The 26,737-nt window shown below is 43.8% G+C and overlaps 1 protein-coding gene and 1 pseudogene across 1 annotated transcript in view; one reads left to right on the forward strand and one right to left on the reverse strand.

Annotated features, from left to right (window-relative positions):
- Positions 1-4,709: 4,709 nt before the first annotated feature.
- On the reverse strand, positions 4,710-11,330 carry LOC142449114 (ragulator complex protein LAMTOR2 pseudogene; annotated as a pseudogene).
- Positions 11,331-23,558: 12,228 nt separating this feature from the next.
- PPP1R42 (protein phosphatase 1 regulatory subunit 42) overlaps positions 23,559-26,737 on the forward strand; it is a 60,372-nt gene continuing 57,193 nt past the window's right edge. The window contains exon 1 of the mRNA XM_075550662.1: positions 23,559-23,630. The gene's annotated coding sequence lies outside the window, so the exon portion shown is untranslated. The remainder of the gene's footprint in view (positions 23,631-26,737) is intronic.

Below are 26,737 nucleotides of genomic sequence, written 5' to 3' on the forward strand. Positions count from 1 at the left end.
AGTACTGCACGCTAACCAATTGCGCCACTGGAGCTCCCAGGAATCTTTCTGTTTTGTACAGTCTTATATAAGTTAGTCAAAGAATTTCTGCATTTAATATCATAGTTTTATGCCCTGTGAAGCATTAAGAAAGTCATACCATGAGTTATTTTTCCAAAAATCAAATAATTCCTTAGGGATAGAACCTCACTCAGAATTTAGCCGTGCAGGTACCAAGTGCTTGCTTACTGAGCCAGGTCCAGTGTGGCTCTGGAGAGATGCTGGCTGAGCTGCGCATGGCTGCTGCCCTCCCAGGACTTGGCCACAGCCCACTGAGAGTGCTGCCAGGAGCCCTGGCCGCGCGGGGGTTGCGAGTTGGGCTGTGACCCAGTGTCAGCACTTCCGAACCACCAGACACTCCTGGAGGAGGGGCTTTCTACTCCCGTCAGCTCCAGTTCCAGTCTGAGGAACTCAGACAATTCTCCCCTGTTGTGTACAGTCACTGAGTCCCATCAACCCAGTGACAGTCTGTTTGGTGGGGGGCCTTTATCCTGAAAAGGTAGGCTTCCTGAAGGAAGGGACCTGATAATTGGTGCTAGATGTGAAAGATAGGGGCTAATCATCTAAGGGAATGAGGAAGCTGTCCTTGTACAAGCAAAAAACAGCATTGTGTAACGGGTGGGGGGGGGGGAGCCAAAACTGAAAAGTTAGGAGGAACTAGTGTTCTGTCAGGCATGGGGTGTGGTAACAACTTCAGAGCTGATGTTTGTTAGGTGCCATCTAGTGGCTCCGACTCATGGTGGCCCTGTCTACGTATCAGAGAAAGAACTTCCCAGTCCCGTGCCAGCCTCCCTACTATGGTTGAGCCCACTGTTGCGGCCACTGTGTCCATCACTGACCTACCAAGCATGATGCCCCCCAGTACACAGAGGACATGTCCCAAGTACACAGACCCATCCTCATTTCTAAGGGACATACGGCCTGTACTTCCCCTAAGATTGTTTTCTTTTTCTGGCAGGTCTTTTGCCAGACGTCATAATTCAAAAAACCATTTCCTTCTTTATTCATTATCTAGCTTTCATATGTATAAGACAATTAAAAATACCATGTCTTGGGTCAGCCCACTATATTCCTTAAAGTGACATCTTGGTCTTCTACACTTTAAAGAGGGTTTTTTTTGCAACAAATTTGCCTATTGCAGCACATGATTTGATTGACAAGTGCTTCTGTGAGTGCTGACTGGGTCCGAGTAAGATGAACTCTTTCATGACCTCATCCTTTATCACGATGCTGTCTGTTGGTCTAGTTGGAAAGATTCAGGGTTTCTTTATATTGAGTTACAATCCATACTGAATGCCGTAGTCTGGTAATCAGGTGCCTCAAGCACTTTCAGCAAGCACATTGCAGTTAGTTAATAACCTTCCTCCAATTCTGATGCTGTATTCTTTTTTTTTCTTTTTAAATCATTTTATTGTGGGCTCATACAGCTCTTATCACAATCCATCCATCGATCCATTGTGTCAAGCACACTTACACGTTTGTTGCCATCATCATCCTCAAAATATTTGCTTTCTACTTGAGCCCCAGGTATCAGCTTCTCTTTTGTTCCTCTCCCTCCCTCACGAACCCTTGATAATTTGTTATTATTTTGTCATATCTTACACTGACCAATGTCTCCATCCACTTTTCTGTGGTCTACCCCTTGGGAAGGGGTTATATGTAGATCATTGTGATTGGTTCCCCTTTTCTCTCCCCACCTCCTTACCCTCCTGGTATGGCTACTCTTAATGTTGGTCCTGAGGGTTTTCATCTGTCCTGGATTCCCTGTGTTTCCAGGGTTTTTTTTTAACTCATTTTATTAGGGGTTCATACAACTCATCACAATCCATACATACATCAATTGTGTAAAGCACATTTGTACATTCATTGCCCTCATCATTCTCAAAACACTTGCTCTCCACTTAAGCCCCTGGCATCAGCTCATTTTTCCCCTCCCTCCCCACTTCCCCCTCCCTCATGAACCCTTGATAATTTATAAATTATTATTTTGTCATATCTTGCCCTGTCCGATGTCTCCCTTCACCCATTTTTCTGTTGTCCACCCCCCAGGGAGAAGGTCACATGTAGATCCTTGTAATTGGTTCCCCTCTTCCAACCCACCCTCTCTTTACCCTCCCAGTATCGCCACTCACACCACTGGCCCTGAAGGGATCATCTGCCCTGGATTCCCTGTGTTTCCAGTTCCTACCTGTACCAGTGTACATCCTTCTGGTCTAGCCAGACTTGCAAGGAAGAATTCGGATCATGATAGTGGGGGAGGAGGAAGCATTTAGGAACTAGAGAAAAGTTGTATTTTTCATCATTGCTACATCACACCCTGACTGACTCGTCTCCTCCTGAGACCCCTCTGTAAGGGGATCTCCAGTGGCCAACAAATGGGCTTTGGGCCTCCATTCCGCACTCCCCACCTCATTCACTATGGTAAAATTTTTTGGTCTGATGATGCCTTATACCTGATCCCTTCAACACTTCATGATCACACAAGCTGGTGTGCTTTTTCCATTTGGGCTTTGTTGCTTCTGAGCTAGATGGCTGCTTGTTTACCTTCAAGCTTTTAAGACCCCAGACGCTAAATCTTTTGATAGCCAGGAACCATCAGCTTTCTTGTTTCCAGTTCTTAACTGTACCGGTGTACATACTCTGGTCTAGCCAGATTTGTAAGGTAGAATTAGGGTCACAAGTGTGGTGGGGAGGAAGCATTAAAGAACTAGGGGAAAGTTGTATGTTTCCACAGTGCTATACTGCACCCTGACTGGCTCATCTCCTTCCCCGTGATCCTTCTGTAAGGGTTTTGGGTCTCCACTCTGCACTCTCCCTCATTCATAATAGGATTTTTTGTTCTGGGTCTTTGATGCCTGATACCTGATCCTACCAATACTTCATGATCACACAGGCTGGTGTGCTTCTTCCATGTGAACTTTGTTGCTTCTCAGCTAGACGGCCGCTTGTTTATCTTCAACCCTTTAAGACCCAGATGCTATATCTTTTGGTAGCCAGAAACCATCAGCTTTTTTCACCACATTTGCTTATGCACCCGCTTTGTGTTCAACGATTGTGTTGGGAAGGTGAGCATCATGGAATGCCAGGTTAATAAAACAAAGTGTTCCTTCACTGAGGGAGTACTTGAGTAGAGCCCCAATGTCCATCTGCTACCTTAATACTAAACCTATCAATATATGTACATAGATCTATTTCCATATCATACATAAATATACTTATATCTATACATGCCTGCATTTAGACTTCTATAAATGCCCTTTGCCTCCTAGTTCTTTTCTCTATTTCCTTTTACTTTCCTCTTGTCCCGTTATCATGTTCGGCCTTCATTAGGGTTTCATTGCCCTTGATCAAACCCTAAAAGGCATTCTACACCCTCCTAGCCATCGAATTTAGATCACTTGTTGTTTCCTTGTCCCTAGGTTTGTTACCACCCACTTCCTTACTCCTGCCCCACCCTCTCCCCAGTCCTCCCAGAACCCTTGGTCCCATTGTTTTCTTCTCCGATTGTTTATCCCGCCTATCTTATCTAGATAGACCTGCAGAGATAATAATATGCACAAAAACAAGACAACAAATCAAAGCAATAAAAGAAAACAACAACAAAAAAGACAGAAAAGGAAAAACCTATAACTAGTTCAAGATCTGTTCGTTGACCTTTCGGAGTGTTTTCCAGTCAAGTCTGATGGGGTGCCACACTCTGGGCCCACAGTCTATTCTTGGTATTCCCCTGGAATTCATTGCTTTACTCCCCTTGCTGCTCTGTTGCACACCCTCAGCATTTCACACCCTGGTGAGGTGGGGTCAGGTCAGACACAAGTCCCAAACTGCGTCTTCATCGCTGTCCCCTGTAGGGCTACGGGTCAGAGAGGGATGTCGTGTCTCATAGTGGACCTGACCATACGGTCCTCTCTGCATTGACAACTCTGAGCAGGAATATCGTCCTCAGGGCTTGGTGGGCCAGGATGTGCTCCATTCTCTCTCCCTCCCCCTTCATTTGCTCCCGTGTGCTCTGATCAGACATGTCCGTCTCCCTTCAAGGTTGTCCTCTGAAGTGAATTCTTGGGGAAAAGGAGGCTGACCACGTAGTTGGGATTGGGGCCAGCTCCTCAGACCTCTCTGTTGGTTCCTTGCTTCATGCCAGTATGTTGCATTCACCTCTTGATGAACTGGGTTGAAGTCTGGTCCCTCTCTCCCTGTTTTTGTTTTTTAATCAATAGTCAACACGTTGCCCATTGAATCCTTTAATACTGAACTTGAGGATTGAGTTTCCCTTCAGTTCTTTCAGCTTGAGATAAGCCGAGCGTGTTCTCCCTTTTGGTTTTCTAACTCCAGGTCTTTGTACATTTCACTCTGGTGCCTTATTTTGTCTTCTTGAGCTGCCTTTTGGAAATTTTTTTCCTCACAAATTCCTCCATTTACTTCAGCTACTGGACATCTAAAAAGCAAGTTTCAAACTCTCTTGATATTGAACCTGCTCTTTTCTTTTTCATGGCCTTTTGTTTTCTTCACTTATGATGTTCTTTGTTTGTTTGTTTGTTTCACAATAGGTGTTTATGTTTGTTCTGGGAAAGCACAAACCTCATCCTCCCACCACAGCTCAGGAAAGTCTTCCCAAGAGACCCTGCCCCCTCAAATGGTCATCTCTTCTGACCCAGCTTCTACCTGTACCATTATGGTGCAGCCACTTGGGTGAGGGGCTCCTCCAGGTGCTGCCCCAAGACTTGGGCCTTGGCCTTGAGCATCTGAAAGCCCACTATCTCCTTGGCATGCATACAAAGCGGGAGGTTGGCCACTCGGGTGATGGCGACATGGCCCTCCATGTAGTCCACGAAGATGAACTTGAGGTTGTCTTCATTAAACGCTTGGTTCCTGTTCTGGTTGCAGACAACCCAGCTGTTACTTGCCTGGCCCTAGTGACCCGGGCACCACATCCATATCCCAAGTAAGCCAGCAGCAGGGTGCTCTGGACACCTCCAGTGTTGGCTTGGCTTAGCACCTTAGTCAAAGCTTTTGGGCACAGGCGTGTCTGCTGCTCCTAACTCCAGGCTGTTACACTCATGTACTCGGGCTTGCTTCTTCCTGGCCCACTTACGATATTTTTTATGTCATCCCACAATCCACTTGGTCTTTAGTCAATAGTGTTCAATGCATCAGTCAAATCTGTTCTTGAGATGTTTTCTAAATTCAGGTGAGATCTACTCAAAAGTTGTATTTGGGCTGTGATATTGAGTTTTCCCATCCTCTCTTTCCATAATGGTAGTCAATATGTAGTTAATATGCATTCCATCTGATGAGAACCCCTGGTGTAGTCACTGTTTATGTTGTTGAGAAATAGGCTGGGTCTTTGGTCTCAAACATACTATCATGCAATCTCCAGCTTCGGTTCTATCACCAAGACCTATTTTCCAACTATTGATCCTTCTACTGTCTCCAACTTTCACATTTCAATCACCAGTACTTATTAATACATGTGATTGTGTAGCTAATCGATTTCAGACTGAAGAAATTGGTAGAATTCTTCCATTTCTTCTTTCCTGACTGGTGCATATCTTTGAAGAAGGAACTGTATTAACTGACCTTCCTGTAGAGCTACAGTTTTAACCCTCTCACAGCCCTGTACTTCAAGGTAGATCTTGACTCGCTCTTTGTGATGATGAATGTGACCCCATTCCTCTTGAATTTGTCATTCTCAACATACAGTTTACTATCTTGAAGTATGTTAAGTATTAAGGTAGCAGGTGGACATTGGACCTCCACTCAATCTACGCAAGTACTTCCTCAATGAAAGAACACTTTGTTCTAATAACCTGGCATTCTGTGATTCTCACTTTCCTGACACGATCACTAAAGACAAAATGGGTGCATAAACAAATGTGGTGAAGAAAGCTGATGGTGCCCGGCTACCAAAAGATAAGTGTGTCTGGGGTTTTAACCTTATAACGCTGAGTGTGATGTTTTCATAACATTTAATTAAATGTATATTAATATATATTGATAACTATGAAAGTAAAGAATAAAAACAAAAATTTTTTCCTGAAATTAAAAATTCAGGTGTTACAGGGTTAAAGGCTTTTAGTTCAACAGAAGCCATCTATCAGAGAAGCAACAGAGTCCACATGGAAGAAGCACACAAGGCTGTGTGATTATGAGGTATTAACAGGATCAGGTATCAGGCATCAGAAGACCCAAAACAATCATATCACTGTGAATGAGGGGAGTGTGGAGTGGAGACCCAAAGTCCATCTGTAGGCAACTGCACATCCCCTCACAGAAGGGTCACAAGGAAGGGATGAGTCAGCCAGGGTGCAGCATAACACCAATGAAACACAACATGCCTCTAGTTTTTTAATGCATCCTCCGCTCCCCTACTATCATAAACCCAGTTATACCTTACAAATCTGGTTAGACCAGAGCATGTGCACTGGTACAGATAAGAGCTCTGGACACATGGAATACAGGACAGATAAACCCCTCAGGAACAATAATAGGAGTAGTGATACCACGAGGGTAGGGGAAAGGTGTGGGGAGATGAGGGAGAAAGGGAACCAATCACAATGATCGACATATAATCCCCTACCCCCCAAGGGGAATGAACAACAGAAATGTGAGTGATAAGATATGAAAATAATAATAATTTATAATTTATCGAGAGTGGGGAGGGAGGGAGGGAAAAAAAGAGGAGCTGATACCAAGGGATCAAGTAGAAAGAAAATGTTTTGAAAATGATGATGGCAACATATGTTCAAGTGTGCTTGATACAGCTGATGTGTGGATTGGTATAAAGGCTGTAAGGGCCCTCAATAAAATGATTTATTTAAAAAGTTTTTTGCCTTTTCACGAAGATGGCATCGAAGGCAAAGAAGGAAGCTCCTGCCCCTCCCAAAACGGAAGCCAAAGCAAAGGCTTTAAAAGCCAAGAAGGCCGTGCTGAAAGGCGTCCACAGCCACAAAAAAAAAAGAAGATCTGCACGTCCCCCACCTTCCGGCGGCCCATGACCTTGAGACTAAGAAGGCAGCCCAAATACCCTCGGAAGAGCGCCCCCAGGAGAAATAAGCTGGACCATTATGCCATCATCAAGTTCCCCTTGACTACAGAGTCTGCCATGAAGAAGATCGAAGATAACAACACACTTGTGTTCACTGTGGATGTCAAAGCCAACAAACACCAGATCAAACAGGCTGTGAAGAAGCTCTATGACATTGACGTAGCCAAGGTCAACACCTTGATCAGGCCTGACGGGGAGAAGAAGGCATATATATGTTCGACGGGCTCCTGACTATGACGCTTTAGATGCTGCCAACAAAACTGGAATCATCTAAAGTGAGCCCAGCTGGCTAATGCTAAATATAAACTTTTTCAATAAAAAAAAAAAGATTTTCTTTTTTTCAATTCAAAATGACCAATACCAGTCCGTTCCAGTTCAGGATTGCCTAGAATACCAATCTTTATGTGTTCCATTTGTTTTTGGAGTTGTTCCCCATCAGCAAATGAAGGTCCTGAAACCTTTGCTCCATCCAGTCATTAAGGATGGCTCTCGGGGGGCAGTTCTGTCCCCCTGTATTTGAGTGCTTTCCCAGCTCATTGTTCGGCCCTCTAACAGACAATGCGCCACTGCTATTCTCAGGGTTTGGGGACAAATTTTTCAGAAGTGAAACAGCCTATTCCTTCTCCCTAGACTGTTCCTAGTGTGTAAATTCCACTGAAACCTGGTCACCATCAGTGAGTGACCTTTTGGTATTTGAAATGCAAGCGGCATGGATCCCAACCTCACAGCCACACACGAGCCACCACAGTTCAACAAAATGACACATGAGTAAGACTTAGGAGGCCGAAAGAGAATAGATTGTGCAGAGATCCTTTTGAACTTTACCCTAAAAACAAGGGAAAGCCAAAGAGTTTTAAATAGAGCAGAAAACAAAACCTTAAATTATATTCCATTCAGCAATGAGGAAGTCTTTGGTACGATTAGTGAAACCTCTTGTAATGATTCTCAGCTCTGCCTGAACTCACACTTGACAAAAATGAGATTTTGACTTCACTGTATTCCAAAGTGGATTGTGAGGCCATCACCCCTGGGATTATGCATAGTGACTGCTGTAGAACAATTAGAGGCCAGTCCTCCAGCTGGCAAGGAGGACTGCTTATCTTACTGGGGCACAGTAAGATAAGCATGGGACTGCAAACCACAAGTTTGGTAGTTCAAACTCACAAGCTGGTCCAAAAGGAAAAGATGAGGCTGCCTGCTCCCATAGGATTTATGGTCCCACAAACCCAAATGGAGCAGACTCCTTTCTTCTCTAGGGGGTCTGTCACTGGAATCAGCTCCCTGGCAGTGTGTTTCCTGAGCCGGAAGTGGGTCATTAGCATCCAGAATGCATGACTACATACAATGAGGGAGGGCTGAAGTGGTTGCCACTGAGACCACCAGCAATGTCCCCTCCACTCAACCATCCAGCCCATGAAAAATAGCCCCCAGAATAATCACATGTAATTATTCAAGAGTATATTATATGCTCTTTTTTGCATAGAGCTGCTCTTATTAAAAATAAGGTCTTTTAAAAATCTTCAGAAAGTTTAAAGTTTTCATGTATTTTCATGATGACTTTTGGTAAAGTGCTCCAATTTATAACCCTGAGTCTTCAGGAAACTATGGTTCAATTTGAAGCCACCATTCAGAAATTAAGTCCTAAATGGAGGATTGCCTTTTCCTGCAAAGTATTATCTTACAGCCCCAAGCTATTCAGGAGCGGGAAAGGCCATTTTTCCTACACGAAGTCTGTTTTCTGTTCGGTTTTTAATTTTTCCAGAAATACTTTCTCAAGCTCGTTAGTGATAACACACAGGAAATGTCAATCGTCACTGAAGACTTATTCCCAATGTCCAAGTAATAAAATTGGAGCCGGTGCAAGAACAGGAGCCCAGATTGGAGCAGGATGGAGAAGGAATAAGTCCGAAGGATAGCAGTGCCTTACGTGGGGATGAGGGGCTGGTTAAAGGGTACAGCAAGCTCCCACAAGCAGGAGTGGTTTGAATATCTTGAGATCTTAATTGCAAACAACTCAATCGCATGGGCAAAAATGTATATTGTGAAGAATTTATGCATGTAGTTCCATTTTCAGGTTTCTGTCCAGTTCGGTGAACACTTTTCCGAACCTGCTTTGTTTACTAATTAACAATCACACACACACACACACACACACACACACACACACACAGCTACTACGATGAATCAGTGCTATTTCTAATCAAGCATAAGACCCGATCAAAAATGTGAAATCATTTGTGCCCTATGATTTCTGAATTGGTAAAATCAGATGTGAGAGCAAACAGCATGTGTTTCACTGGAGGGAAGTGGGGAGGGAGCCAGACGATTGTTTTCACAAATTTGCATGACTACCTGGTACTTTGGATTTTGAAGAATCACTGCATTGTCCAGTAGAATAATAAACTGCCCAATCGTGCCGCCACTTGAAAATAAACACAGGAGTAGGAGCATCACTAACCCTGCAATGAAGCAGGGAGACTGCTCAGGACTTGGACGGCAACATACTGCAGAGGTCCAGCTTCCCCAAACGGCTCTGTGAGTGATGAGGTACAGACGCATAAATCATGTGGGCAGAGAAGAGTTCATTTATATTCCGGAGTCTGCACTGTATCCACATGTGGCTGAACAAGCTGAACTCAGACTGTGAAGTTTACAACATTTCTTTCCCTCTCCCTGGATTGTTTTCATCAGAAACGCCAATGATGCTTACATTGGGGAGAAACGAATGCGGTTCTCTGGAAGACAGGGAACTACACCGCATAACACAATGGCTCTGATTTTCGCTCATCCTTAGGGTCTAAAAGGACGTGTAAAAGATAATTCAGTTTAAATTATGATGCGATGTGTAACATCATTCACTGAACAATAATAATGTATCTCTGTCAATGTGTTTGTAAAATGTTCATTAGAAAAATTAAAAATCTGTGTGTTCTCTCATTTGGGGCCATTTTCAAAACAAGTTCCAACAGAAAATACACCTATCTAGTTGGGACCAAAGTGCTAATGTTGGCACTTTGTGACTCTTCTGTGGTAACCCGTCCATAAATTTCTATAGCTTTCTAAACCTTTTATTCAAATATGTAGTGGAAGAAAAGTAATTCATCTTTACTTAGTGGAAGAAAAGTAATACATCTTTTTTCCTGCAAAATTATGATCTACTCAGTTTATAAAATGAATAACAGAAGACAGGGGTCAGCTGTGACCAGAATGACATATTTAAACTTTTGATCTCAGAAATCAGAAAATTATAAAAATAAAATAAGGAACCGTCATTTCAGGTCAAGTTTAGTAGGAAGCAGCTAAAGTCATAGCTTGATAACTAGCCCCAGTGATTAATTGCTTTTTCAACATGTGGATTATTTTGGTGCCAAAATTTATGGAACAATTGCCTAACAAATTGGAGAGTCCCCAATGTCAGTTCTCGTATTTTCTTTGGATTACACTAAGCAATTATGATAAACTTTCTAATGACTGCATAAAATGGTATTAGGCCTTGGGGCACATTTTGATGAACTGCAGTTGGACTTCTCATAACTTAAAAGCCATATGCACGGGGAAGTTTATTGTCTAGAAGAGAGCTCTGTTTTGACTTTTATTATGTTAGATTTCAGAAGATTCTTATCTATCATAAATCATGAATATGCTTTACTATTAGTAATCATGACTTCAAACTATTTCTTGAAAAATCAGTTGGTGTAAACTCATTTCTAAATAAATGCTTAATTTCATCTCTTCCCAAGAAAACACCAAATAGTGGAGAAAGCTGTGCCTGGAGGGCCTGTGGCCTGCGGATGGGAACCCACAGAGGACCTGGGCTGTGGGTGAGGTTGGGGAGCTCATGGAGGCAAAGCTGGGATAAGGAGTGGCTGGCTCCCCATCTCCAAGTTAGACTATTTGGTCAAGGACATGAAAATCATGTATCTGGAGGAAATCTATTTCCCACCCTGCCTATCAAAGAATCTAAGACCATTGCCATTCCTGGGCTGTCCCCCGAGGACAAGATTTTGAAAATCCTTCCTGTGGTGTAGAGGCAGACGCTTATAGGGTTCCTTGCATCAGGGACTACAACTGAGTCATTAAGTGCGCCAAGGATGTGGCCACTGCCATCCACAAGGCCATCATCTTGGATACGCTCTCCAGCATCTTCTTGTGGCAAGGCTACTGGAGGAACAAGTTGGATGAGCTTGCGCTCGTCCCTGCAAAGTGGTCTAACGTGGCTCTGCTGGAGTAAGTAACTCACCCCCATGCTCAGAGGCTCTGGCATAGTGTTGGCCCTAGAGCCCAGGAAGCTGCTGCTGATGGCTGGTACTGACTGCCGCTGTACCTTAGCCAAGAACTGTACTGCCACGCAGGCAACCTCATCAAGCGAATTGTAGTACCTTCTGCTAGACCTACCGCCAGTTCACCTGGACCTCTGGAAAGAGGCAAAATTCCCCAAATCTTCCTCCCAGGAATTCACTGACCATCTCTTCAAGATCCACACCAGACTCTCAGTGCAAAGGACCCAGGATCCAGCTGGAGCCACCAAATAGTGACTTTCATACAAGGAAAAGAGAGTGAATTAAATGAACTTAAAGAAAGAAAGAAACATAAATTCTTAATTTAAATGATTAACTTTTATTTAAAAAAATAAATAAAAATAAATGATTAACTTTTGCAACTATAATCAGATACATGACACTCCATCTGAATTCATATCCACATCAACTTATTATTTATAGTATTGTTGATTTTAAAACATGTATGTGTTTAACTTTAATTCTTTCTTTCAAGTACTATGTAATCACATGTGTCATTTCTTGCATGTCTTTCCACTATACTTGAAGCTATTATCGCAAGATTCTGGGCTTAAATAAAATAATACAAATTAGACTAAATTAGAAATTAATTTATGATCTTATATATGAAGACACATTGTGTTGAATAATTACAACCATCTGAAATGTTCTGTAACTTCAGGAAAGTTAACTTGATATATTCCATGATGTTAGCAAACTTTCTAACCAGTCTTATATTTAAGGTAAATATGCCACCCCTTAAAACTAAGAACTTAAGATATTTAAATGGCAATTCGTTCAGACAGGCATCAACACTGTGGACTTATAGTTTTACCAAGCCCTACAAATGCTTTATTTCCAAATGCTTCACCTAGTTCACTATGCCACAAGACAGAAGCTAAGGGTATTTGAATATGAGATATGGGCCACAATTGAAATTATAGTCTCTAATTCTCAGACTCCTGCAACCAGGTTTCTGAGGACATCCTTGATAGTAGTCCACATCACCTTACTGTCACATGACTAGAACCTAATAGCTCAATCACTAATTTGAATTTCAATTTATAATAAAGTGGCATCTGCTCTCTGTCCTTTACAATCAAAATAGACGGAGTTTCGTTTGCCCTAATTAACAAACGGGAAACGTCTAGTCTACCTTCAGAGTGAAGCACTGCTATTCCATAATCGAAATCTCTCACTGGGCCACAGGTCCTTGTGATCAGGTTTTTGCTTTTTCATCCCACTCTCCCCCTAGCTCACTATCCACCAACGACAATGTTACCTGGGGCCTTGTTTGCACCAAAGAGCTTCTTTCTCACCCCGAAACCTTCCAACACGTGGCTCCTGGCCCCGGATCACTGTTCTTCATGGTCTTTTCTTAGGGATGTTTCCTTGGTCCTCAGAAAACCCCTCTACCACCTCTCTCCTCTCAACCTTCCTACCCGCTTCTCCACCTTGGTCCATGCTGTCCTTTCACCCGAACTTACTGCAATCTGAAATGACCGTATCTTGGCTGGGTGCTGCTTTCCTGTGCTTCTCCTTACTCGAGTGGAGACTCCAGGGAATGGGGGCTTGGTCTAACTGACGTCTAGATGCCTAACACCTCGAGTGGTAGTGCATGGCAAGCACTCTGTATACACTCCTTTGAATTCATTGATTTCTAATTTTAAAATGTATTGAAGTAGAAATTATACGACATCAAATTAGTCATTTCAAAGTATACAATTCAATGGCATTTAGTAAACGTATAATATACAACCACTGCTTCCATCTAGTGCCAAAACATTCCCATTTCCATCACTCCAAAGTAAATCCTCTGTCCCACTCAAGCAGTGTTTTCACTGGTCTTTTCTATGTGTTTTTCAGAAACATCAGCAATATTATGTTTTCATACTTTTTTATAGGGAACTGATCTTTGTCCCACTGTAAAACCATTGTACAATGAATACCTTTTCCCAAAACTTCTTAGCAGATTTTAAAGCGTGAGTGAAAAAAAACTTTTTAAAAATAGGTAAATATTGTAGAAATATTCACAAGGTCATATACTTGTATAACAAGCACCAGCGATTGAAGGGAGAAAAAAAACCACTGAAGGATTAGAAAGAACTCTTTTCAAACAAGCAAAAAGTAGACAGAAGTCAAAATATAAAGCCATAAGAGACAGGTATGCAGATACATAAGATGTTTCCCCTGATTTTAACAAATCATTTTGGAAAACAAAGGATAGAGTACATAGCCTTGCTGAGTTTCAGTCTTAGTCTCAATCCATCACCAAGTAATTAAACTTTTGCTGAACTTATTATTGGCCTGATAAACTTAAGCAAAGACTTACGTTATAAACTTGGTCTGTTATAAGACCAAGTCTCCCCACCCTGATTGGAAAGTCAGTGATATTTTTGGAGAGAAAAAAATCTAAAACATAAGCAATGAGCTATTCCTAAAACCGAATCTAAACCCTTAGCAACGTTTTTCAGATTCCTGGACTCTCCAGGCCCAGCACTCCCAGGACCCTTTGCCAGTACATCATAGTGTGGTGGTTAGTGCGTTGCTGTGATGCTGGAACCTGTGCCGCTGGTATTTCCAATGCCGGCAAGAGCGCCCGGGTGGGCAGTGTGAGCAGAGCTATCACACTAAGTCCGGGAAGAAGGACCTGAAAATCTACTTCTGAAAAAATCAGCTAGTGACAACTGAAGCACACTTTGAAAGAAGGCTGCAGTAGAAACCTTCTCTAAAAGTGTGGTGTGCTGACCCGAGTCCTGGTGTTTTCCATAGCCTCAGGCATATGAAAGCTGGACAAGGAACGAGGAAGACTGAAGAACTGATTCCTTTTAATACTGGTGTTGGTGAAGAATATTAAATGTACCAGGAGAAATAGCAAATCTATCTTCGAAGATATCCAGCCAGAATGCTCCTTAGAAAAGAGGATGGTGAGACTGCATCTCTTAAACTTTGGATGTTTTATTTTCAAAAAACAAGAAGCCAAACTCACAGTCTTTGAGTCGATACCAGGCCAACTCATAGCGACCCCTCAGGACAGGGCAGAGCTGCCCCTGGGGGTTCCGAGGGTCTCTCTTATAGGACAATTTGTTTGATCGAGGCGTAGGAGCCCAAAAGGCAATAGAGTTTGCTAGCAAGCTGAAGGTCATATTGAAACCTCATCGTGGAAATGACATCCCATCAACTTAGCCTTTTTCTACTGGGCTGACTAAATCACCAGGGTCAGCCCGCACTCCAGGACTGGGGAGTTTCCGGCATGTGGACTCCACGGAGCAGGCCAGTGAAGCAGCCTCAGAGCCTGCTACTATACACCATATTCACCAGTATTAGGAAAATAATAAAAAATCAAGGCATCGGTGGCATTAACTCCAATAAATTCTCTTTTTTTTCCCTTGGGTCTGGAGTTCTGTTAGGACACACATTCCTGTGCCTTTTAGTTTATTGAGTTCCCAGTAAAAGATAACTTATCACTCACATGTTTGCAGTGTTTCACACAGAGCCATGTGCAATGTACCATAGAAGGTCAGGAAATACATACTGACAAAGACAAATAGAAGAATGCGAGAAATATCAGAAGGCATATTGGACATTTTAGTGGAGACCTAAACTTATGCTGGTTAGTATCAGTTTTCCTGGAGAACCTTAAACAATGACTTTGTTCTTTCTACCCCTAACTACAAATTTCCCAACCTCTTTCAAAATGTAAACACATATTTTACAATGATCTTAAAAATATAGTACTAAAATATATATATGGTAGTGAAGACAAGGGGTTTTGTAGTCTGTCAAATTTCTGCCACATTTTAAAACACAAAGAGGACTTTTTTTTTAACCACTGCGTGCCACTAGACAAGCAGTGAATTTCACATGTTATGAGAAAATATCTTCTCTTGAACACATTTAGTTGCATAAACATGCAAATCAGTCATTTGGACCATTCCAGTAGAGGCAATCAGCGAGATCTGCAACTCCACGAGCTCAAGATGCAGAATGAACTTTCAGAATGTAACTTTATCAATTTTTAATAAAAAAGGAAGAGAAGGTAAGAAATCAGTCCTCATCCCACCACTCAGAACTAACCGCCAGCAGATATTTAGATATTTGGGTAAGCAAACATCGTTAGAGGGTTCTGGTAGTGCTGTGGGTTAGACACTGGGCCGCTAGCCACAAGGTGGGTGGTTCTAACTCACCTACTACTCCACCAGACGAAGATCAGGCCGTCTGCTCCAGTGAAGACTCAGCCTCGGAAACCCTTTGGAGAGTGGCTATGAGCGGAACTCTTCTCCACTGCAGTGATTTCATATCTTTTTAGATGTTTAAATGTGTAAATCATTTTATCACAAATGAGATCACACTCCTTTTCTAAGGACACGTGACGCTGTTCCAAAAATAGATTTCTAAAGCAGTTGATTTTCAGTAAGACATTGCTAAAAAGAGGGTCCTAGTACAGTCATGTCAGCAGCAAGACAAGTCAGTGCTGCAGATCATCACAGGCTGCCCGTGCGCTTTGCTGGGCTGTTGTCCCCAAATGAGCACCGTACACCGTGCACTTAGAAGGAGGGGCATCGGATGCGTGTCACAGTGGGTTAGCCAGATTGTTTGATCACTCTTTCACTTCTTCCTGTCTTTTCTGTAGATTTTTATTCTGGTAGGTGTGCTCTTCTGTTATGGATGGAATTGTGTCCCTCAAGATGTAATGTAAACCATTACCCTATGCTTTGAGGTATAATCCCTTTTGGTAATGTGTTTTCTCATCTTAATGAGACAATATTTTGTAGAATGTGTCCTGTCTAAGCTCTTTGGGGTTGAGAAAGATATTAAACAAGCAGGCCCTTGGAGACAGGGAAAGACAAAGGCCAGCCATTCGAAGAAGCTGAAAAGAGACAAGAATTTCCCTCCAGATCCAACAGAGAAAGGAAACCTTATTCTAGAGCAGTGGTTCTCAGCCTTCCTCATGCCGCGACCCTTTCATACAGTTCCTCATGTTGTGGTGACACCACCCCCAACCATAAAATTATTTTCGTTGCAATTTCATAACTGTCATTTTGCTCCTGTTATGAATCAGGCGACCCCTGTGAAAGGGTTGTTCGACTCCCAAAGGGGTCGCGACCCACAGGTTGAGAACCGCTATCCTAGAGTGTCATAGAGCAAGAACCCTGAATGGTCTCCAAAACTGTGAGAAAATAAATTTCTCTTCTTGAAAGGCATCTACTTGTGGCATGTCTGTTGTAGCAGCAGCACCTAATCACAACTGACTGGGGCTGGGAGAGTCGGATGCTGCCCTACCAGATAACTAAACTGTGAAAGTCGTTGTGGGCTGTGGAATGGAGAGAGGCTGGAAGAGTCTTAAGGCACCTGTGATAAAAACCAAGCCAGCCTTGAAGAAATTGTTGGTAGAATTATGAACATCAAAGATAATTTGGGGGAGGGCCCCAAAGGAAGGGAAGAGATTCCCAAAGGAAGTCGGTTGTCTTAGAGAACGCATGAGACACCATCAACAGAAAGTTGCTAGAAATGTGGACATTTAAATGAACTTCTGAAAATAAATGCACACCAAGCTGAAGGAAAGCCTGAGAGTGTCGAGCCTGAGAAAAGCAAGCGAAAGAAGAAGAGGAAGACAAAAGACACCGAGGAAGATGATGATAATGATATGACGATGATGATGATAAGTTGGTCTAGCACAGTGTTTTCCTTGTCTCTAAAACATTTAAGTCCCCTGTATAAAACTCACCCCTTTATTCAATGTAAGGCTGTATAAAATTTGTTTTTAAACTGTCCTTTTGTGTGTTGTCAACACACTACCAATGTGTCTTTAGATAGCCCTGTCCCGGTGGTATTTTCAATACCCATTAGCCTTGCCTCGTACAGTCTTGGGATTGTAAGTCGGCATGGAAATTGAAAGCAGGTACTTGTGGGTGCACAGCACAAATAAGCTATGTGTGGTCATGGTAGTTTTTCAACTTCAGTTGTGTCTGATGCAACTTATTCAAAATAATTTTTGTTCTGTTAACTGAATACCACCCTGTAAATGCAACAACAACAAAATGTTGCAGCTGTTTTGTTGACATTCTGAGTGCCTCTGAGTAAATACACGTTTTTGTTATAAAAACAGACTGTGTAAAATGAAAACAAAACTTAATGATTTGGAAAATTCTGTTGTCCAAACTCAGGACACGTCTTAGGAAAGTTACCAAGGGAATGGCTACACAGTCTTCCCATCAAGGGACTATGACTGTGTTTGATGGCTCTGACCAACAGTCACAACAGAAAACCGAAAGCTAAGACTGAACGGGCCAAAGACCGAACAAAAGCAAAGCAATCTGTCTGCCTTTTAGCATCTTACAGGCAGTGGGCAAGACTGCCATGCCAGAGAAGCAGAAGAATGGAGCCTGTGGAGCCGAGGGCAGTGGGTGGGGGAATGGCCACTGAGATGAATTCGAATGGGGCTGGGGCTGTCCAAAGATGGGGGAGCCTGGAAGGTAGGGCTGTCCCCCAGAATCGCCAGAGGATGGTCAAAGAGGACCCTTACCCAGCAGGTCTCCGACCACACAGACAATGCTTATTGCCAAGTATTTCAGATTAAAGTAATATGTTCTGCTGAATTTTGAACTTGCTTGGTACTCAGTGTTTCTCCCCCACCCCTAGCCCCCAGCTTTCCCACGGGTAGCAGAAATGTCTACGTTGTACTTTCAAAGCAGGTAAGCTGTATGCTAGATTTCACAGGCTCACAGATGAAGAGGAATTTTGGCTCAGAATGTAATACACCTAAAGTCTGAACTCTTTTGGGTTCAGATGATTCAGAAAATCAGATTTTTGGACTTAGAGTTAACTTTTCGAATGATGTGATAAGGTAACTGTGTTTCACATGTGGAGAAGACATAAATTTTGCCCAGTCAAAAGGTAGAATGTTACTGAATTGTCTCAAGATGCACAACCTAACCTTTATATCTGTGATAGTAATCTCATTTAGGAATGAATTTTCTTTGAGGGTGTGATGGGTCACTTTTATGTAGCCTTTCTTGCCATGGTATTCTAACTGTGAAGATGGTGTGGTGGCCACGTCTGACTTCCTATGACTGTGTAAGAGGGAAGAAGAAATAAATGCAACATCAGTCCAACATTGATTCTCAGCTCAGGCCTACCTCCACCTTCCAACCTTCTTTCCCATTCCTAATGCTAACTGTCCCTCCTAAGGCACGCGCTACTGGGTTCAATGTCTGACGCACTGACCACACAGAGCTCACAATCCTAAGGTTCTGTGTTTTCTCAGGAAAGTTAGGAGCTGTCACCACCCACTTCACCAACAGTTTCAAAAATAGCAGCAACAGGTAGAATTAGGGTCATGATAGTGTGTGTATGTTGGGGGTGGGGGGGTTAGGGGACCATGGGGGCGGCGGAAGCATTGACGAACCAGAGGAAAGCTGTATGTTTCATCAGTGCTATACTGCACCCTGACTGGCTCGTCGCTTCCTTGTGACCCTTCTGTAAGGGGATGGCTGATTATCAGATGGGTTTTGGATCTCCACTCCACACCCCCCCTCATTCACATTGATATGATTTTTTGTTCTAGGTCTATCATGACCCCAATTCTACCTTACAAATCTGGCCAGACCAGAGCATGTACACAGGTACAGATATGAGCTGGAAACACAGGGAATCCTCAGGACCAATAATGAGAGTAGTGATACCAGATGGGTGAGGGGAAGGTGGGGGAGGTTGGGGAAACTGATCATAATAATCTACTTATAACCCCATCTCAGGAGGGAAGACAACAGAAAAGTGGGTGAAGGGAGACACTGGTCAGTGAAAGACATGAAAAAATAATAATTTATAAATTATTAAGGGTTCATGAAGGAGGGTAAAAAATGAGGAACTGATAAGAACTCAAGTAGAAAGAAAATGTTTTGAAAAAGATAAAGGCAACAAATGTAACAATGTAATTGACAAAATGGCTGGATGGAGGGATTGTGAAGAGAGCTGTGGGGGGGCAGTAAAGTGATTTAAAGAAATAGCAGCATTAGCAGCAGCAGCAAGGACCATCAGAAGGGGGTCCCACATGGCTTAACTACGGTGTTCCCACAAGGCCCAAATCACACTAGTCTTATTTCACAGAACATGAACGCTGTCAGGCATACCTGGATAGTGGAGGCAGGCCACGGACCCAAGGAAACAGACCGGCTACTTACATCGTCACTAAATTGTGACCATCACAGTGGGTATTTCTGTGAGTTCTGTGCAGTCATTGTGATGAATTATGGGACCCGCCGAGAAGCAGAGAGCAGGGTGAGAGGAACAAGTGGTCTCAGAATTCGTCACAGGGTGCAGGCTTGTGATGGCTTTGACCTGCACCTCATAGGAATCCCGCTTGGCTGATGCCGCAAACTTGATTCTCTGTCCTCCCGCCCAGTGAAATTAGAGTCCTGCTTGGCCCTGCTGTCCATTCTTCCAATTTGTTATGCTAATGAGACTGCTTAGGTAGGGTGTGTTTAAGGTTGTTCTTTGGAGCTCTCCTTTCCTCCATCTCATTTTTGGTTTAATAGAAATGTAAAAATTAATAATTTGAAAAATAAATTTCTTCTCGCACAGTTCCGGAGGACAGGCCAGAACTTGAAGTCAGGTGTTAGCAGGGCCGTGCTGCCTCTGAAGAGTGCAGGGAGAGATCCCTTTATGTGACTCTCTAATTACTAGTCGTCCCAGGAGTTGTGGTTGGTGGCAGCACCACTGGGACCCCGCCCCATCATCACATGACTGTCTTCTCTCTGTGTCTGTGCCTTTCTGTCTCCTCCTCCTCAAAGTGTAGGGCTTAGCCTACTCCAGTAACGAAGTTCGTCTCATTTGAGATACAAAGGAGATGAAACAAGCAAGTGGGGATCGGGAAAGAGGGGTGGCAGGCCACGAAAGGGCCAACCACGCACTGAAGCTCAAAAGTGACAGGCCTTTCCTGAGAGCCTTCTCATAGAACTGACACCTGGATTCGGACTTCCAGCCTCCTAGACTCTGAGGGGGAAAACACCCTCTGTTCATTAAAGTCACCCATTAGATGACAAAGCCCACATGGAAGAAGCACACCAGCCTGGGTGCTCATAAGGTGTCGATGGGGTCAGGGATCAGGCATCTAAGACCCAGAACAAAATCATACCCAATGTGAATGGGGGGAGGAAGCGGGGAGGCGTGGAGTGGAGACCCAAAGTCCGTCTGTAGACAATTGGACATCCCCTCACAGAAGGGTCACAGGAAGAGATAAGCCAGTCAAAGTGCAGTATAGCAAGGATGAAACACACAACTTTCCTCTAGCTCTTTGGTGCTTCCTTCCCCCGACTATCATGACCTCAATTCTACTTACAAATTGGATTAGACCAGAGCATGCACACTACTACAGATAAGAACCCAAAACACACGGAATCCTGGATAAACCCCTCAGGGAATCAATGAGAATAGAAATATCAGGAGGATTGGGGGAAGATGGCGGGGTAAAAAGGGGAATTGATCACAAGGATCAACATATAACCCCCTCCCAGGGTGAGGAACAATGGTTAAGTGGGTAAAGGGTGACAGAGGACGATATAAGATAGGAAAATAATAATTATAACTTATCAAGGGTTGATGAGGGGGGCAGGAGAGGGAGGGGGGAAATGAGGAGCTAATATCAAGGGCTCAAGTAGAAAGAAAATGCTTTGAAAATGATGGCAGCATTGTACAAACGTGCTTGACACAATGGATGAATGCATGGATTGTGATAAGAAATAAAAGAGCCCCAATAAAAATATTTAATAACATAATAAAATATTATAAATAAATAAATAAAATAGACGACAAAAGCATCTTCTGAAAATTCTTTCCCCTGGTGACTAAACTAGAATTATTAGTTACCAAGTCATTAACTTATTGTTTGCTTTCTTAGAACAAATCTCATCACTGATAAATCTTTCTCTGCCGTTTTTATCATCTTTCTTTCTTTTCCATCAAAATCAGTTGACGCCCCAGTTCTTGCTCTGCTATTTCACCTTCCAATGCTCTCCTTCCCTCATCACTTCAATGATTAGTTCTGTGCTGGAGACGAACGAGTAAGTCCACATGACTCACACTCACCATGTTCCACTCATCTAACCACCGGACCAAATCGATTCTGACTCCTGTTGTTGTTGCTAGGTGCCACTGACTCACGTGGCCTCCGCGTCAACCTCACTACTCTTCTGATGCTTGGGAACACTCTTGCAGCCGTTGTGCCAATCCATCTTGTTGAGGGCCTTCTTTTCTGCAGCCTCCCTTCTTTACCAGCATGATGTCCTCCTCCAGAGACTAGTCTCCCTTGATAACATGTCCGAAGGACAAAGTCTCCCCATCCTAGCCTCATTGAGACCCTATCCTGGGTTTCTAAGGCTATGAAAAGTAGAGGGGCAGTGAAAAAGAGGGAGACCCTTAACAGATGGATGGACAAAGGGACTCAAACATAGACCCATGGATGGCAGGAACAGGGCAGCATTCCATTCTGTCGTACACAGGGTCATTATGAGTCAGAACAACAACAAGCCTATAAATCTTCATGGAAGCAGAGAGCCTCAACTTTCTCCCTCAGTGTAGCTGGTAGGTTTGAACTGCTGCCCTTGTGATTAGTAGTCCAATGCTGACCAACAGGGCCACCAGCGCCGCCTCTTCACTTCAAATGACTTGATATGTCTCATTTTCTCTAACATTATTCCTTTATCCGAACACCTGCAAGTTCTCTTCAAATTCCCCTGCCCTTTACCCAATCTCTTGCTTAACTCGTGATTCAGGGTGAATCATTTCTATTCCTTTCCCCATGCTTTGCCTTTACCCAAATCCAGGCCAAGATTGCCCCACAACTGAAACTTAGCAACAGCACCTGCATAGGGATTCATGCTACTTACTCTACTCTTACTCCATCATCTAACTTCCTAGACAGTGTAGAGCAGTGTTCTCAACCTTCCTCAGGCTGCGACCCTTTAATACAGTTCCTCATGTGGTGTGACCCCCCAACCATAACATTATTTTCTTTGCTACTTCATAACTAATTTTGCTACTGTTAAGAATTGTGGGACATCTGTGAAAGGGCCATTTGATTCCCAAAGGGGTCACGACCCCCAGGTTGAGAGCTGCTGGTGTACAGTATGTTCCGTCTCTTCCACCTGCACGGAATCTTGAGCATATCCTTTTCCTCGCTGGACCTGGGAATTTCCTTCTTGCAAAATGAGAAGTCGGGATTGTGTACATGGACTCTGAGCCACCTTACAACTTTCACAATGTTCTTTGACCCTTGTTAGCTCCAAAAAAGGGCAATGATAACCTTCCCCCCACAGGAGGACAGCTCAGTGTACTCCTGTGTGCAAACACTGTTCCTCTGTCCACTGCTCATTTCACTCTCTTCCCCCATGAGCCCCAGTCTTTCCACTATAAATGTACTATGATTCTTCCCTCAGTTCAAATCACAAACAGTCGTGGCGCAAAGGTACTTTGCTAGATCCCGGGAATAGGAGGGTAAAAGACATAATCCTTGTCCTCAAAGGATGGACCACCTTATGGGCGATAGGAGTGGGAGCCAAACGTGCAGCCCTGGTAAGCTTGGTACTACAGAGGCAGAGGGTTGGGGACAGGAAGGAGCATTACTTAGCAGGCTGTGGACTGCTGAGGAAAGGATGCTCTATTTTGAACTGGGCCGTGGACTCTTGAAAAGTGGAAAGTAGGCATGGACGGAAGTTGCGTTCAACTGCCATACAGAAATGCAGCGGTGCGGGGAATTTTTGAAACAATGTAAGGCATAATGAGCAAAATGCAGATTTTTAACCATGGGGAGGAGAGGGCGTGGTCAGTGGAGAGGGTGGTCATGATGAAGGGCCTTGAAGGCCACCCCTTTATCGGAGGAATGGAGGACAATCACATAATCCCTTTCTTCAGAAGGTGAAATTAGTGGGGAAAGGTGGCTGAGCTGAAAAACAAACAAAAAAACAACAACGGTGACAGGACAATCCAACGTGAGAAAAAACGTAGCCTGCTAAAAACTGCTCGGGCTACCTCTTGGTCTACTTAAATAGTCAGGCGACCGCTGCCCCGGTGTAAATTGTCGCTAAAGACCTGCACCGTGAGGACACACCCGCAGCGCGGGCCCGCGTCACAAAGAGCCCGCCGGCTCCGCCTCCCCAAACCTCGCGAGAGTTCTCGGGATCGCAGCCCGCCCGGAGCGTCCGGTCGCCTGGCAACCGCGCCCAGGCCGCGGAGGGGCCGGCCGCTGGGACATTTCTCGAGCGCTGTGTGCGGTGAGGCGGCCTCAGGGGAGACGCGCGGGGTGCCGAGGACTCTAGAGCCGAGTTTCTCAAACTTGCTTGGCAGTAAACTATTCCTGGGGCACTTGTTAAAATGCAGTTTCCTAGGCCTTCCCTCGGGACCGGCTGGACGGGAAATTTCCGGAAGACCGTCTCGCTGTGACTACGAGCTGACAAAGTTGTGAAACGGCTCTAGAGGAGGGAGGGTGGGAGGGAGGCACGAGCGGACCAGAGGCCACCCTACTCAGGGTGCGGGGAGCGGGGTGGACGGCGGGGATCTGAGTTGGAACGGTGGAGAGTTTGAAGGCGGGAGCTGGGGTTGAAAGAGGAGACCTTTAGAACCTCTGGGAGCTCTCTAGGAGGAAATGGAGGTAGAAACTGAGTTCCAGAAACTTCTACCATCACATCTGGCCCGAGGGAGCCCCGAGAGATCAAAGCCAAACCTCCCTCCCAGCTTGGGAGTAAAGCCAACCCTGTCGATTGCTCCCCTCCTGGCAGGCCTGGGAGAGTGACATTCGGCGAGCAGAGCCCAGGGATGCCAGGGGTTCCTAGTAGGAAAGAGGGAAGAAGGACACATTCTCAAACTTTAGGACAGAATGACATCCTTCAAAAAGCAAATCAAAGACTTGCCTTCCCAGATGTTGACAAATGGCAGTGAACGACACCCGGGAGCAACCCTCCTCCCCAACGTAAAGGATGGACTTTACGTTGGAACTGATTTAAAAACAATGGGATTTTGCCCTAGCGTTCTGATGGTTACCTTGGCCTTGCAAACCTTCAAGGCCAGTAGTTCAAAACCATCAGCTGCTGCATGGGAGAAAGATGAAGCTTTCTGGCCCAGGAAAAATTCACAGCCTTGGAAACCCACAAGAAGGGCAGTTCAGTTCTACTCTGTCCTGTACTCTGTGAGTCGGGTGGCAATGAGTTTCTTGCTTGGATTGATCTATCATTGGAATGCAAAAATATTACCATTAGAACATCTGTTAATGTCTTTTATCACATGTTCTAATGCACAAAAATAATAACAGCAAATATCCACTTAGTACAAATATATACACACAAATATGTGTGTTCACACGAGCCCTCATAGTGTAGTGGGTAATGCATTTGCTGCTAACCTCAAAGTGAGTAGTTCAGACCCATCAGCCACTGTTTTGGAGACAGATGAGGTTTTCTGCCCCTGTAAAGAAACCCAAAGAAACAGTTATACTCTGCCCTATAAGGTTGCTATGAGTCAGAATTGATTAAATGGCAGTGGATTGTTTTTAAGATATATATGTTTAGTCTGAGAATGACCTTCTATAAAAAAGTCACAGCAGACATCCAGTAGTGAAATATTGCAAAAATTTTCTTTAAAACCATCAATAAGTCGGGTATATATACATTTAAATCATTTTATTGGGGTACAACTCTGAACATAATACATACATCCATTGTGTCAAGCACATTTGAACATTGTTGCCATCATTATTCTCAAAACATTTGCTTTCTACTTGAGCCCTTGGTATCAGCTCCTCATTTCCTCCCCTCCCTGCCCGTTCCCCACTCCCTCCTGAACCTTTGATAATTTATAAATTAGTATTATTTTGTCATGTTTTACACTGTCCAACATCTCCCTTCACCCACTTTTTTGTTGTCTGTCCCCCAGGGAGGGGATTATATGTAGATCCTTGTGGTTGGTTCCTCCTTTGTCTACCCCACCTTCCCTCCACCATCCCAGTATCACCACTTTCACCACTGGTCCTGAGGGTTTCATCTGCCCTGGATTCCCTGTGTTTCCAGTTCCTATCTGTGCCAGTGTACATCCTCTGGTCTAGCTGGATTTATAAGGTAGAATTTGAATCATGGTAGTGGGGGGAAGGAGCATTAAAGAACTAGCGGAAAGTTTGTTTCGTAGTTACTACACTGCACCCTGATTGAGTTGTCTCTTCCCCAAGACCCTTCTGTAAGGGGATGTCCACTTGCATACAGATGGGCTTTGGGTCCACACTCCGCACTCCCCCTCATTCATAATGACATGATTCTTTTTTCTTTAATGCCTAATACCTGATCCCATCAACACCTCATGACCACACAGGCTGGTGTACTTCTTCCATGTGGGCTTTGTTGCTTCTCAGCTAGCTGGCCACTTGTTTATCATCAAGACTTTAAGAGACAGGGGTATATCTTACATTACTTTGTCAGCCTTCTGCTAGAGGTCTCAGCTCATATAGGAAGATAATTTAAAAATACAAGGATTGGAAAGCAATTAATTGTTATTTTCATATGAGTCAATTGTCTACATTGAAAACCCCCAATTCTACAAATCATACTTAATGATTCATTACCAGATTCCCAGGTATATGTTAAAAATACATTTCCTACATATTAGCTATAAACAAATTTTTTGTCCTGAAAATTATGCCATTTGCAACACCAGCAAAAGTATAGGATCCCCAAGAATTACTATAGAAAAGTTTTCATGACTTAAGTGAAAAAAATTATACAACTGCTGAGAGAAGTCTGGAACAAGATAGTGGTGTGAGGAGTTGAGTGCTCTCCTTCCTCCACAAAAGCAACTAAAAAATCCAAGCAGAAACTTACAGAACCAGTTTTGTTAAGACTATGAAACACCAAAGGGTTACAGCAACTAAGTAGACACTGAATCAAGGAAGCGGCAACATCTAATCAGAAAACCTTTAGTTTTCTACTCTCTTGCACCCACTCTCCACCGTAGAGCAACCTATACTCCCAAAGAGCCGCATGGATTCTCACTCTAGCGGGTGAATAAGTAAATGTGAAGAAAGCTGATGGTGCCCGGCTATCAAAAGATATAGCATCTGGGGTCTTAAAGACTTGAAGGTAAACAAGCGGCCATCTAGCTCAGAAGCAACAAAGCCCACATGGAAGAAGCACACCAGTCTGTGCAATCATGAGGTGTCAAAGGGATCAGGTATCAGGCATCACAGAGCAAAAAATCATAGTGAATGAAGGGGGGGAATGCGTAGTGGAGACCCAAAGCCCATTTGTAGGCCACTGGACATCCCCTTACAGAAGGGTCTAGGGGAAGAGATGAGCCAGTCAAGGGTGTGACGTAGCAATGATGAAAAATACAACTTTCC

This window comes from Tenrec ecaudatus, chromosome 5 (assembly GCF_050624435.1).
Source record: "Tenrec ecaudatus isolate mTenEca1 chromosome 5, mTenEca1.hap1, whole genome shotgun sequence".
NCBI lineage: Eukaryota > Metazoa > Chordata > Mammalia > Afrosoricida > Tenrecidae > Tenrec > Tenrec ecaudatus.